We start from the raw sequence: 12,873 nt of genomic DNA, 5'->3' as shown, positions 1-12,873 counted from the left end.
AGAACACATTATTTACATTTCCTATGCTCATTTATCTAGGAGACCCAAAAGAACCCACAGATAAACTAGCAGGAACTAATAAGACGGTTCAACAAGGCACACACATACAAGATCAATAAATTTTAAAAGTCAATCAGGCTCCTCTACACTGGCGATAACAAATTAGAAAGTGTAAAAGAAAATAAGAAAAAAAGAAGATCTAAAAATTGTCACAAGAGCCATATAAATTATTTAGAGCTAAGCATACGTAGAAGGCAATATAACTAACAAAGTGAGTACGAACAGTTAAACTCCACCCAACCCAAGGTTAGGAAAAGACTGTTGTTACTTTATGAGAACAGACCCTCTTCTTAAGTGGCAGATCAGTAAGTGAGAGTGAATCAAAGAAACACAGCATTTGAAAAGTCAGCTAGTCCAAGCCTCTTGATGGCACATACAGAAGCTGAAGCCCAGATAGGTTGAGTTACTTGGTAAAGGGCCCAACGTCCTGACTCAAGGACTAGCATTTTTCACTCATTCGTAAGACACAATCAAATGCAGTACCTTGGAAAGAGATGGGAAAAAAATGAAGAAATCAATTATATAGTTCCTCATCTTTAAGTACAGAAATAGCTGTGACAAAATTACACGTATTGAGGGAAAATTGAAGTGCAGAGTTTAAAATGTCAATAATCCACAGGGAAACTGGAGACCACTGAAAATATTCATATTAAATCTCTCTAGAAAAGACATGAAAAGATCTCCACTCAAAATGTGAATTTTATAATAGACATGGTATGATACAATTTATAATAGATATGGTATGAACCTTTCCCTTTCACGGGAAAGGTTCAGCTGGGAAAAAGGAAATGTTCTTGAAAATGGGGCCTGTGCTATTGCAGACACTGTGCTCCACCTAGGTCCACGGAATGCTCTGATGTCATCACTGAGGTCACAGAATTCCACTGTGCGCCTGGCAACCTTGCAAACATAACAGCCCTGGTGAGCACTAGGCAGTACTGCTGGTTCACTAAGTGGTACAAGTTTTTCAGCCATTTAGGAGACTTGACTATTTTTATTTGTATTGAATCATTTCAACGGATTGCCCAAGAGCCAACAAGGGCCAACCTGTAGGGAAGAGGAGGAGTTGGACATCTCTTGAGGCATCTTCTAAGGGAGACTTCTAGTTGGTACCATGAAACGGCGACAAAAGAGGAAACATCTGGAAAATGAAGAGTCCCAGGAAACTGCCGAGAACGGAGGAGGTATGTGGGGGGCAACATGCTGGGGCACATGGGTTTCTGCCAAACTAAACCTTCTCTAGGATGGGGGGGACTGAGAACGTGTCACCTGTGAAGCAGGGAGCGAGAGACCTTGTCTCACTGACGCTGCCGTATCCATCCGGAGGGTCCCTGTGGTGTGAGACGGCACAGAACGGCCAGATGCCCCCTGGGAGATGGGAGGTCAGCTCCGCTGGTCTGAGGACTCTCCCCTGGGGCAGCCGGGCCTGGAGCTCTGTCGGACTCATAGCAGGCTGCATCCTGCTTGCACAGACCTAGAGGTGCAGCTTTTCTCAGTCCCCGATTTCTCTCTTATTCTCTTGGATCTTTCCCTGGGGTCATGAGGTGGGGGATGTGAAGGATGCAAGGATGCTGAGAGAGACCCATGAGTTGCTTGGCCTCTTTTACCAAAGTGGAAAGAGAAGCCCCATGAGTTGAAGGCCCTGTTGAAAAATATCTTGACAAGTGGAATGCACTTTGAAAGAAGATTGTTTGTCTAGGGATGGTGTCATATTGAAAGCAAGGAGGTTTTATTCCTTCAACAGGAAGAATTTCCCAAAGGAGATCAAGGGAAGGGAAGGGTTTTCCAGAGACTGAGACCGCGTGAGCAGGGGTGAGAAATGGCCTCAGGGTCCTGCGGGGAGCTCTGAGAGCCACGGGCCACGGGGTGCCTGCGTGCATTAAATGTAGGCGAGTAGCTTGCCCTGGGAGAGGGGTGGTCACCCCAGAGCTCCAGCTAGAGGCCTCTGCCCCAGATTAGAGCCCAGTAGCTCCTACCAGGCCCAGGGCCCTGGAGACTGTAGGATGGGCCCTGGGAATGGAGCTCTAGACAGCAGGCAGATTTCCAGGCAGTGGCTGGGACAGGCTGGGGAAGGCAATGACTGCCCCTGACCATTCAGAATATTTTGCTCTGTGTTCCTGTGTGTGACTCTGTGTGTGTGTGTGTGTGTGTGTGTGTGTGTGTGTGTGTGTGTGTGTGGTAGTGCAGAGAAGAGCGAGATGAATGGGGTTAGAGTGCTTACCAGATATAAAGTCTGCGTGGTAAAGTTCTTGTCACCCTGCCTGGACCTGGCTGACACTCGGTGTACGTAAGAGTGTATACAGAATTCTTGTTAGGGGTGTTTCATGAGACAGTAACTCATACACCCATGTACACTCTGATACAGCAAAAATATCACACACCCCACATATAACTTCCTTAGTAAACCACACACAGCACATGGAGGTATATACATGCATCCCTTCTGTACTACGTTCTCATACAACCCACCTGTATCACAATCGTCTCCTCCAACACCAAACGCTGGAGATGAGATATGTATATAGACACACACACTATATATATAGGACATACACACACACACTATATATATATGTATCTCCTCAACTCTTGCACAAACACAGCTAACTTCAGCCATCTCTAAATACCTCTATAAGAACCAGTCACGTGTCATACACACCACACTTATAACACATTCTTGAGTAATGCCAGACCCGCTTTGTACAAACCACAGTAAACCACAGTCTCAGTAACCCAGGTCAGGATGGCCAGAGAAAATATGGGCTATCCAGTTCAATTTGAATTCCAGATAAACAACAAGTAATTTTTCAGTAGCAGTATGTCCCACATATTGTATGGGCCATACTTACACTAAAACTAAGTCAGGCCAAACACTGCATGGGAATACTTACACTAAAAAAGTATTCTGGGTTTATCTGAAACTGAAATTTAACTGGGTGCCTTGTATTCTTGTTCGCTAAGTCTGGCAACCCTTATATACTTACCACCAGCTGATGTATTATATATTTATTGTAGTTTTGTTTAGTGTGTGTCTTCCCCTACTAGAATGTGCAGCGTTACCAAAGACTACAACAATGGAAGAGTGCCGGATACACAGGAGTAGCTGCTTACTGAATCTTGGTGACTGAATGAATGAACACGCACCATAAATACAAGCCACACCATGTAATGAGGAAAAGTTACATGTCCCAGAATTCCTGACTTGTGAACAGAAACCATGCACACAAAGGCCACACACACAGATAGACACATCTGCACTGTGCTCCCCATGCCAACCCCACACTTACCACAGACTTAACTGATACACATCACTCACTCTTCCCACACACTCACAGTCACCACCGAGGCCTACATTACCAACTAGACAGTGAGAGAATAAGTATGGATTGGAATTAAATCCTGGAGTATCCACTGGGAACCACACTCTCAACTGTGTGTATTCACTGCACCTGACACGTGTCACACACTCAGTAAATATTTGTGGACAGAGGACTGATGAACCCACCCTGAGCCTTTCATTCTTCCCTCAGGAATCTCGAAGTCACAAGAGGATCCCCCTCGGCTTGGATCCACTGTGGTGGCCCAAGGCTGCAGCCCAGGGCCAGGGGAGGTCTCCTCTGCCTCTAAATACTTCTTCTGTACTTCTACTCGGCGCAAGCTCAGCTACGCTGGTAAGGGCGCGGGGCTCCTCAGGTGAGGGGGTGCTTGGCTGTGAGGCAGGAGGCACACAGATCCCAGGGAGGCTGAGAGGAAACCCAGGGTCATCAGAGGTGATGAGGGCTCTGTGGAGGAGCCTGGGCAGGATGGCTGAGCTGTTCCGAGGGCGTGGATGCCAGCTGAGTCTGGGTGTGTGTGTGTGAATACTGCTACTACCATGGTGGGGAAGTCAAGGAGCAGGGGCCGGAAAGGTCTGGGCTTGAGGTGGAGGGAAGAGGGACCAGATTAAGCATCTTCAGAGGAAAATGTAGGCTTTGTCTTTGCCTTTGCTTCCAGAGAAGGACAGAGTTCTGCATCATACACCTCCAGCCTGAGAGCAGGACCATCCAGCTCAGGTCCACACAGCTCACACATACACGCGCCCTCCAGGCACAGCCCTTCTCAGTGCACATCAACCCCAAGCACGTGCTCCACAGTACTCTCCTCCTGCACCACAGCCCCATTCCACAAGGAATGCACCACCGATATTCCCAAACTCACACTCCTCGTCGTACACGCATCCAGCCGCATCCCTCACATACCACAGCCCTCACCACCATACTCCACACCCCTGTATACAGACACCGCTCCAGTATCCCCCCCACGCACATGAAAAGCCCACAGATGACACCAGATACACCACTCCGTCCTACGGCCAACAGACACCAAGCTCACGACATAGCTATGTCGTGCCAATGTCCCTCTCTCGTCTACCACACCTGCTCCCTCAGCTTCCGGCATGGCCCATGCATGTTATTATGATTTTAATTTCCTTTTTCAGGAATCCGGAGATTTCATCGAGACACTGCCCAGCCTAGAGCAGCCCTAGCCCAGGATCAGGGAGAAGGAGAGACCGCTCCCCCATCACACTGTGTCTCCTCCTCACCCTCTTCACCCTCTAAGAACTATCTGCACCCAGACAAAGAGGAAAGGGGCATGAAAATATACTACATGCAGGTACAAGTGAACAAGGGTGTCGCTGTCTCCTGGAAGACAAAGAAACCCTTGGAGTTGCCTGAAAAGCAGCTGAGGATAGAAGAAGTGACCCTTCCTGAGGATGTGTGCGCAGTAGCCACTGAGCCCTCTTCTGATGTGTCCACCGAAAGCCTCCTGTCTGACAGTGAGCCCACTGGGGAGGACAAAGAGTATGAGGAAAGGGCAGAGCCAGGCAGCCCATCAGGGCCACCTGCCGTCAAGGAGAGACCCAGCGCCAAGACAGCGGACTGGATGGTGACCATGGAGACCGGCTTCAGGTGCATGGCCTGCTGCCGGGTCTTCCCCGCCTTGGAGATCCTCCAGCAGCACGTGAAGTTTGGCATCCTGGAGGGCTTCAGCTGCCGTGTCTCTCATCTCACCATGGTCCAGCTGATGGGCAATGTGGAATCCAAGAGCACCCCTGAGGAGGAGGACGAGGAGGAGGAGGAGGAGAACGAGGAGGAGGAGGACGACGAGGAGGAGGAGGAGGAGGAGGAAGAGAAGCAAGAAGAAAAGGAGAATGAGGGAGCGCAGCCCACGGGGGAAGGCCCCAGCCCAAAGAGACCCCGCAGGCAGGGTCTTTTCTCTCCTTTGAGTTCCAAACAGCAACTGAGATTCATGGGACCGAAGATCCTGGAAGACGGTGTGGCCGTCCCTCGGAAGAGGTAAGGCTTGAGGCTGGCAGTCTTCTGAGCCTATGTCACGAGGGCCCAGAGGAGTCTAAGGGAAGGGGCCGCACACATGTGCTGGTTGACCTAATGGCTCTGCAGTTGCATCAAATGGGACACACCCAGCACTACCAAAGGCATTGAGCTCTGTTGACGTAAACAAGAAGGTGGAGCCTTTTCCTAGGAGTTTTCTCAGGGTCTGCACGACGGACCTCAACTCTTAGAGGACGTACTGCCAGCAGCGCCTTCTCGGCAGAGAGAGCCAGGAGTGGTCTCCAGAGAGGACAGGGGCCCTGGCAGGACCAGACCGTTGAGGTCTGAGAGCCTTGGGCCTGAGCCGAGATCTCACCCGGACCACTGGACCTAGCCTTCTGTGACAAAGGGGAATATGAAAGAGAGTCACGTGGAAATGAGGTCCCCCGAGATATGGAAATGTTCCAGAACCTTCGTTGCGTGGTAGTTGATCTGGAGCCAAGCTCACTGTGGTGTGTGTGGCTCTGAGCATTAAGGCAACGCTGGAGGGTAACCCTGACCAGCAGAGCTTGGAGTGCTGCTTGTCTCTTCCTGTTCTACCTCATTTGTTTTATCCCTTCCAGGGAGAAGAAAGGACCCTCGGGAGAGTAGCAGACAGAAGGCCGTGGTCTGAAGGAGGATGAAGGGACCGGCACTCAGTCTAACATCATATGACGATAGAAGCGTCCTATGCAATAAAGGGCATTTTCCAAACCTTTCCTGGAGCTTTTATTTAATTACATTTTTCTATCTATGCATCTATCTGTCATCTACATCTGTATCTTTCAAGGTTTGTGAACAAGCTTTCACATAAGCACTAGAGACGTCCACCAGCATTTTCCAGAAGAGGCCTGCAAATTGCTGGGGACTCCTCACAAATAGGGAATGGCCACAACCCCTGCCACACAGACTATGCGCGTGGCCCTCCTGACGTACTCCCACTCTCTCTCTGCATTTCCCAACGTCTGAGATGAGGGTGCTGGCTGGAGGCAATGATCACGTGCAGGCTGAATCTTCTCCAGATTCTGATTCTCTTCCTGGGCCTATCGTCCTCAAGCACAGTCTCCATGTCCCTGGCCACACTGATCTCTCTCCTTCAGTCCTTCCCTCCCTCGCTCTCCTGCCTCCCAGTGCAGAGAATACTGTTTTGCATTTGAGACGACATTTAGTTTTTGTTCACAGAATTCTCACCTGTTCTACTGTGGCCTCCGTTGTGAACATTCCAAAGCTGAGAATTTTCTTTTTTTCTCCCTCATTTCTGCTGAGTCTTTACCTTCCTAATGCAGTGAACTCAGAGTGCCTAGCTGACTGGATGGGGAAAAAAATCCAGGGAGCAAAGAGAAATAATAAAAGAATATATCAGTTAATTTTTCATAGTGTTATCCAACTACATATTTTTAAAATTTTGGAATACTATTAGGAATCTTCTCTTTATAAAAAACTGAATTATTGGGCTTCCCTGGTGGAGCAGTGGTTAAGAATATGCCTGCGAATGCAGGGGACATGGGTTCGAGCCCTGGTCTGGGAAGATCCCACGTGCCACGGAGTAACTCAGCCCGCGCGCCACAACTACTGAGCCTGCGCTCTAGAGCCCGTGTGCCACATCTACCGAGCCCACGTGCCACAACTACGGAAGCCTGCGTGCCTAGAGCCCATGCTCCGCAACAAGAGAAGCCACTGCAATGAGAAGCCCGTGCACCACAGCCAAGAGTAGCCCCCGCTCACTGCAACTAGAGAACGCCCGCTAGCAGCAACAAAGACCCAATGCAGCCCAAAATAACTTAATTAATTTTAAAAAATTGAATTAGTTTCAAGGGTACAATGTATAAAAGTACAATAAAAGCCCCCCTTCAGAACCCCCCAACCCCACTCTCAAGATGGAATAGATATGCTGTGATACAATTTATAGTCGTAGCACTACTACTCCTCCCACCACATCCCAAATCCTCTGAGCCAGGTGCAGCAGCTCCCTTTCACAATGCTAGCACCCGCCACACGACAGATGATAATCCCTTTGGACGTTTCAAGGAGCGGCACCAAGGCAACAGTACCTGGGAAATGCCACTGACAGCTCAGAATATCCATGGCATTTCTAGAGCCTCGGCACTGCTCTCGCTCTGGGAATGAAGGTCCAAAAAGCACATCGGAGAATGTCCATAGTTGTAAACAAGCTCCACCTTTGAAACACAATCTACATAGAACCACATATACAAGCCTGCACGATGGAGGAAGCCAAGGTCTCCTCCATGATTTCCCTTCTGACCACCTTAGTGTCTCCTCAACCATAAAAGGTGAACTTGAAACTCAGGACCTTGCCTTGTCACCAGAAACATCCAAGCTTGGATCAGTCTTTCTAAGACCAGATCCTTGCTCTCTGAACTATTAGAGACTTGTCACATACACAGAGGTAGAACAGGATTATTTCTATCTACCTGGGGACCTGGAGTCTTTCACATTGCTCCTGTTAAAACACTCACAACAGCAAAACTTTACCTACAAAGGGTTCAAGCTATGACACTCCCAATTTCCACAAACCTCCTCAGCTCTTGTGAGTCACATGCAGCCAATTCCAGGAATTGGAAACATGGTTGTGAGGATGAAACTGACTTTGGGGCTCCCCTTGGATATGGTCTTCCAGACTTACCAAAAGGCCATTAAGAGGAAGGTTTACCCCACCTCAGGGAAACCCGAGGCAGTACTTGCAGTCATAGGGCTGGCCATGGCTTCTGAGCTACATCCAAAAAGAATTTCATACTGTACCTGGATCTGCTGAAGCCATTTCTGACTGTCCGAGAGCCAGCATGTACCGCTTCTCAACTGCCTCCATTGTGGATCATCAGTAGGGCTGTCAGATTTAGTAAATATAAGTACAGGATACCCAGTTAAACCTGAACTTCACATGAATAATAAGTCATTATTTTTAGTATAAGTAGATCCTATGAACTCTTTGGGGCATACTAATCTTAAAAATGTACTTGTTGTTTCTCTGACATTCAGATTTAACTAAACAGCCTATATTTTATCTGTCAACCCTACCCTTCAGAAATGATGGAGGCTCATAGAGATCCAGGAGACGCCTCAGCGCCTCCTCAGCTTTTATTTCTACGTCCTGGACAGCGAGCACGAACCTTCCAGCCCCAGTCTTTGGCTAGAATGGAGGATATTCTCTGTTTTAGAGCGTTTTCTACTTGTCATTGTTATTATCTTCCTTATTTTAAAGAGATGTTTATTTTTTCCCAAACTTCATAGCTCATCCAAAAGTATTTCAAAGTTCATTAGACAAGGGAAAAACAACATGGGTCTGAAAAGTGAAGGAAACCGCCTGGTGTTTAGTAAAGAAGTAGTAGGGAGACTGAAAAAGCCAAACTTAATAAGCAAATCTCTCCAAGGGTATTTTCAGAGCTTGATACCCTCCCACACCCTGAAAATATTATTACATCAAAAACGTAGAACTGCTAACCAAATGTAAGGCTCCCATATGATTCTATCAAAGTGAGGATGCTTCTTTACTAAGCAGTGAGCACACTTGCTGCCCCAGGGACCTTGGCAGTTGCAACGTAGGGCTCTTCCCTCTGGGATGGAAACAGCAAGTTTTCCTGTGGTCTACACGCTGGCCCCAAAAATACTACACTCCCAATACTTGTCAACTTTAAGTATTTTTCTACATATCTCCATTTTTCTGTTACTATTTGGACTACATCCTAGACTTGACACTACATAAATTGCATTCAAGAAGCTATTTTTAAAAGTTGGTAGGAAACCTTAAATCTATAGCTTGCAGTCCCTGGTTTACTTTCATCCAGGTGCATAAGTGTTTTCAAAAGTAGTCAGGTTAGTTACCCCATATCACAGCCCCACGCTTGTGTCACAGATATAAAAATGGAACATGATATTTAAGGTTTTAGTTGCCAAATCATCAAGCCTCCCAGACAGAGGCAATAGGGCAAAATGATTACACAGGCATGGATTTTGATTTGCTCCAGTGTCTTGGGCAAGTCACTTGGCCTCTGTATTTATTTGTACTTATCTGCACTTATCTGTCACTTGGGGGTCATAACTGTACCTGGTCCATGGGTACGTTGTACAAATGATCTGTAAAGTAGTTACAAGAAACCGACACAGAGTAAGCACTCCACAGACATTGGCTATTAGCTATTGGAAATATTTCTCCATGAAACAGATGACTTTATCAGTGGATGACTCGGTGGGAGACAGTGAATCACAGAATCACAGCATGTTGAAAGTGACCTAGTTCACACTCTTATGTGAAAAAAAGAAAAGTGTGCCTGGGTAGAAAATGTCTGAAAGCTTACCTAACAAATAGTTTATCATGTTAACTTGGAGAATTAGAATAAAACAGGAAAGCAGGAAAGAAAAACTTGAGTGTAATTCAATTTCTCTATCATTTGTGTTTCTACACTGAGACTCTGAATACACTGGAAGCGCAATGTTTTTTAATGTGGCGGGATAAAGGTTTTCACGTTTTCCTGATCCATCCGTATTATTATCTCAGAATTGCTGGCAGTTCTTGCCATCTTTGGATCTACAGCCATCTGAGTCAGGGGGCCATTCTGGACGGAGGAGATAATAGAGCAGAAGTGAAGTGAGAGGAAAGGAGGGACAAGATTTTCTCTTTTCTCTTCCAAGAGGAAAGGTCTTTGGAATGGGAACAACTCACAACCAAACTTTGGGGAAAGGATGTGATGGAAAATGAGACAAACATCCTACCCCTGTGATGAGAAGGATTCCCTGGGCTGGATGGAGGGAGGTCACAGGTGGCTGGACAAGGAAACCAACTAGGGAGAAACACACACAAGTGCAGAGCAAACACCCTGAGGCCACTCAGCCTGACTCCATGCAAACATGTGTCCAGCAGCCAGCCCTTCACCTGTGGCTCCCCAGCAAGACAGGTACCTCGGGGGTGCCAACTCATTCTGAGTCCATTATGCCTGGCCATTCATAAACCGCTGTCTAACGTGTGAGGAATAAACTCTCAATGTTTATGAGGAAATTGGGGAAGGAGATTGAAAGGTTACTTAAACGGAAAAAAAAGAAGTTCAGCAAGGCAGGATGGTAGAGAGACAAGAAAAAGACCTTAAAAGATAGAAAGGATTTGCCAAAGAAGAGAAAGAAAAAGAAATGATTCCGAATGGCTTAACCTGCAGCTAGGAAGTTAAGGAAGATTATTGATGGGTGAAGACTATGGAATAAAGTGAATAAAAGTTTTCAGAAGTTGCTGAGAATATGGTAAGAAGCATGATTATCCAATTATGAATTGGCTGCAATGGCATTCTAGGGGGACACTAGGAAGGGGAAGCAAATGTTCCTGAGATGACAGTGGCAGGTGGAAAGTTGTTTCAGGGGAAGAGCAGTCTTGCAGAGGGTGTATCAGAGGAGGGCAAGTGTGAGCAAGCAAGGAAATACTAAGTGTATACGGTTCCTTCACTGAGTGCACCCAGCCCCGTGGTCAGCCTTGAGAACAAGCAGGACTTCAGGTACTGGAGCTACATTTCAGTCATCAAGACTTGAGAAGACACCCTTAACTCAGGTCTTCTCTTCAAACTCCATCTTTCCTTCTTGACCTTCATTTGGCCTCTTCCCTTACCCTCAAGCTGTGGACTGAGGCCACAGAGCAAGATGGGTCACTAGTGTCCTCCATCCCCTGGCGACTGTGGTTCACATCAGTGGAGTACCAAAGGCAATAGCCAAGTAACAGACACAAGAGTGTATGAAGAAGAAGAGATTCTGATAAGGCTTTCTGTGACAGTGTGGGCCAAGTCGGCTCTATATGGCTGGTATCACCTGAATTATGAGCAGCCTTAGGGGAGAAGTTCTCAGAAGGCAGAGCCTGGCTCTCTAGAGGCTCTGCGTGCTCACAGCCCACTCCAAGACCTCAGTTACACCTTCGGCCCCCAATATCTCTCCCTCTGCCTGCTCAGAGTTTTTGAAGGCTTCTTTCCTCCACATTTCTCTTGAGCGGTGGAGGAGGAAGATGAGCTTCAGGCCAGCTCAGACTCCCCTGGGATCCCAGCAGGATGCCTATCATTAACCTCCCACCTTCTAGGAAGCTCCTAAGATCTTCACATTTGGGGCAGTTTTCATTTCAGCTGTGCTTCAAATTGCTGGCTGGAGACGGCCTGTTGGAAGGTGGCTGAAAGCAAGTAGCAATCCTTCGGGCAGCCTGGCCCTTCTCGACTGTCAGACATCTTCAGGGATATTCTAGGAAATGTTGTTTGTTCTAGAGAAGGGAGGGAAACAATCCAATTGTCCAATAATGCTTGAATGGAAAATAAATGATGCTATATGCATGTGATGAAATAATATCAAGCAGTCAAAAATCAAAGACCTAGGGCTTCCCTGGTGGCGCAGTGGTTGAGAGTCCGCCTGCCGATGCAGGGGACACGGGTTCGTGCCCCGGTCTGGGAAGATCCCACATGCCGCAGAGCGGCTGGGCCCGTGAGCCATGGCTGCTGAGCCTGCGCGTCCGGAGCCTGTGCTCTGCAAGGGGAGAGGCCACAACAGTGAGAGGCCCGCCTACCGCAAAAAAAAAAAAAAAAAAAAAAAAATCAAAGACCTAGATCTATATGGATTCACGTGGATAAATCTTGAAAACATAATATTGATTGAAAGAAAATAAGATCAAGAATGTTAGATTGTGATAACAGGTATGTAAGTATTTAAATATTTAAATCAATTCAACATATTGCTTCTATATATATATAGATGCAAGAAAATAAACTTTATCCAAAGAACACATTATTTACATTTCCTATGCTCATTTATCTAGGAGACCCAAAAGAACCCACAGATAAACTAGCAGGAACTAATAAGACGGTTCAACAAGGCACACACATACAAGATCAATAAATTTTAAAAGTCAATCAGGCTCCTCTACACTGGCGATAACAAATTAGAAACTGTAAAAGAAAATAAGAAAAAAAGAAGATCTAAAAATTGTCACAAGAGCCATATAAATTATTTAGAGCTAAGCATACGTAGAAGGCAATATAACTAACAAACTGAGTACGAACAGTTAAACTCCACCCAACCCAAGGTTAGGAAAAGACTGTTGTTACTTTATGAGAACAGACCCTCTTCTTAAGTGGCAGATCAGTAAGTGAGAGTGAATCAAAGAAACACGGCATTTGAAAAGTCAGCTAGTCCAAGCCTCTTGATGGCACATACAGAAGCTGAAGCCCAGATAGGTTGAGTTACTTGGTAAAGGGCCCAACGTCCTGACTCAAGGACTAGCATTTTTCACTCATTCGTAAGACACAATCAAATGCAGTACCTTGGAAAGAGATGGGAAAAAAATGAAGAAATCAATTATATAGTTCCTCATCTTTAAGTACAGAAATAGCTGTGACAAAATTACACGTATTGAGGGAAAATTGAAGTGCAGAGTTTAAAATGTCAATAATCCACAGGGAAACTGGAGACCACTGAAAATATTCATATTAAA

The sequence above is a fragment of the Mesoplodon bidens genome (genome assembly GCF_964165515.1).
Source record: "Mesoplodon bidens genome assembly, contig: HAP1_SCAFFOLD_277, whole genome shotgun sequence".
Lineage (NCBI taxonomy): Eukaryota > Metazoa > Chordata > Mammalia > Artiodactyla > Ziphiidae > Mesoplodon > Mesoplodon bidens.
This window is presented reverse-complemented; position numbering follows the sequence as displayed.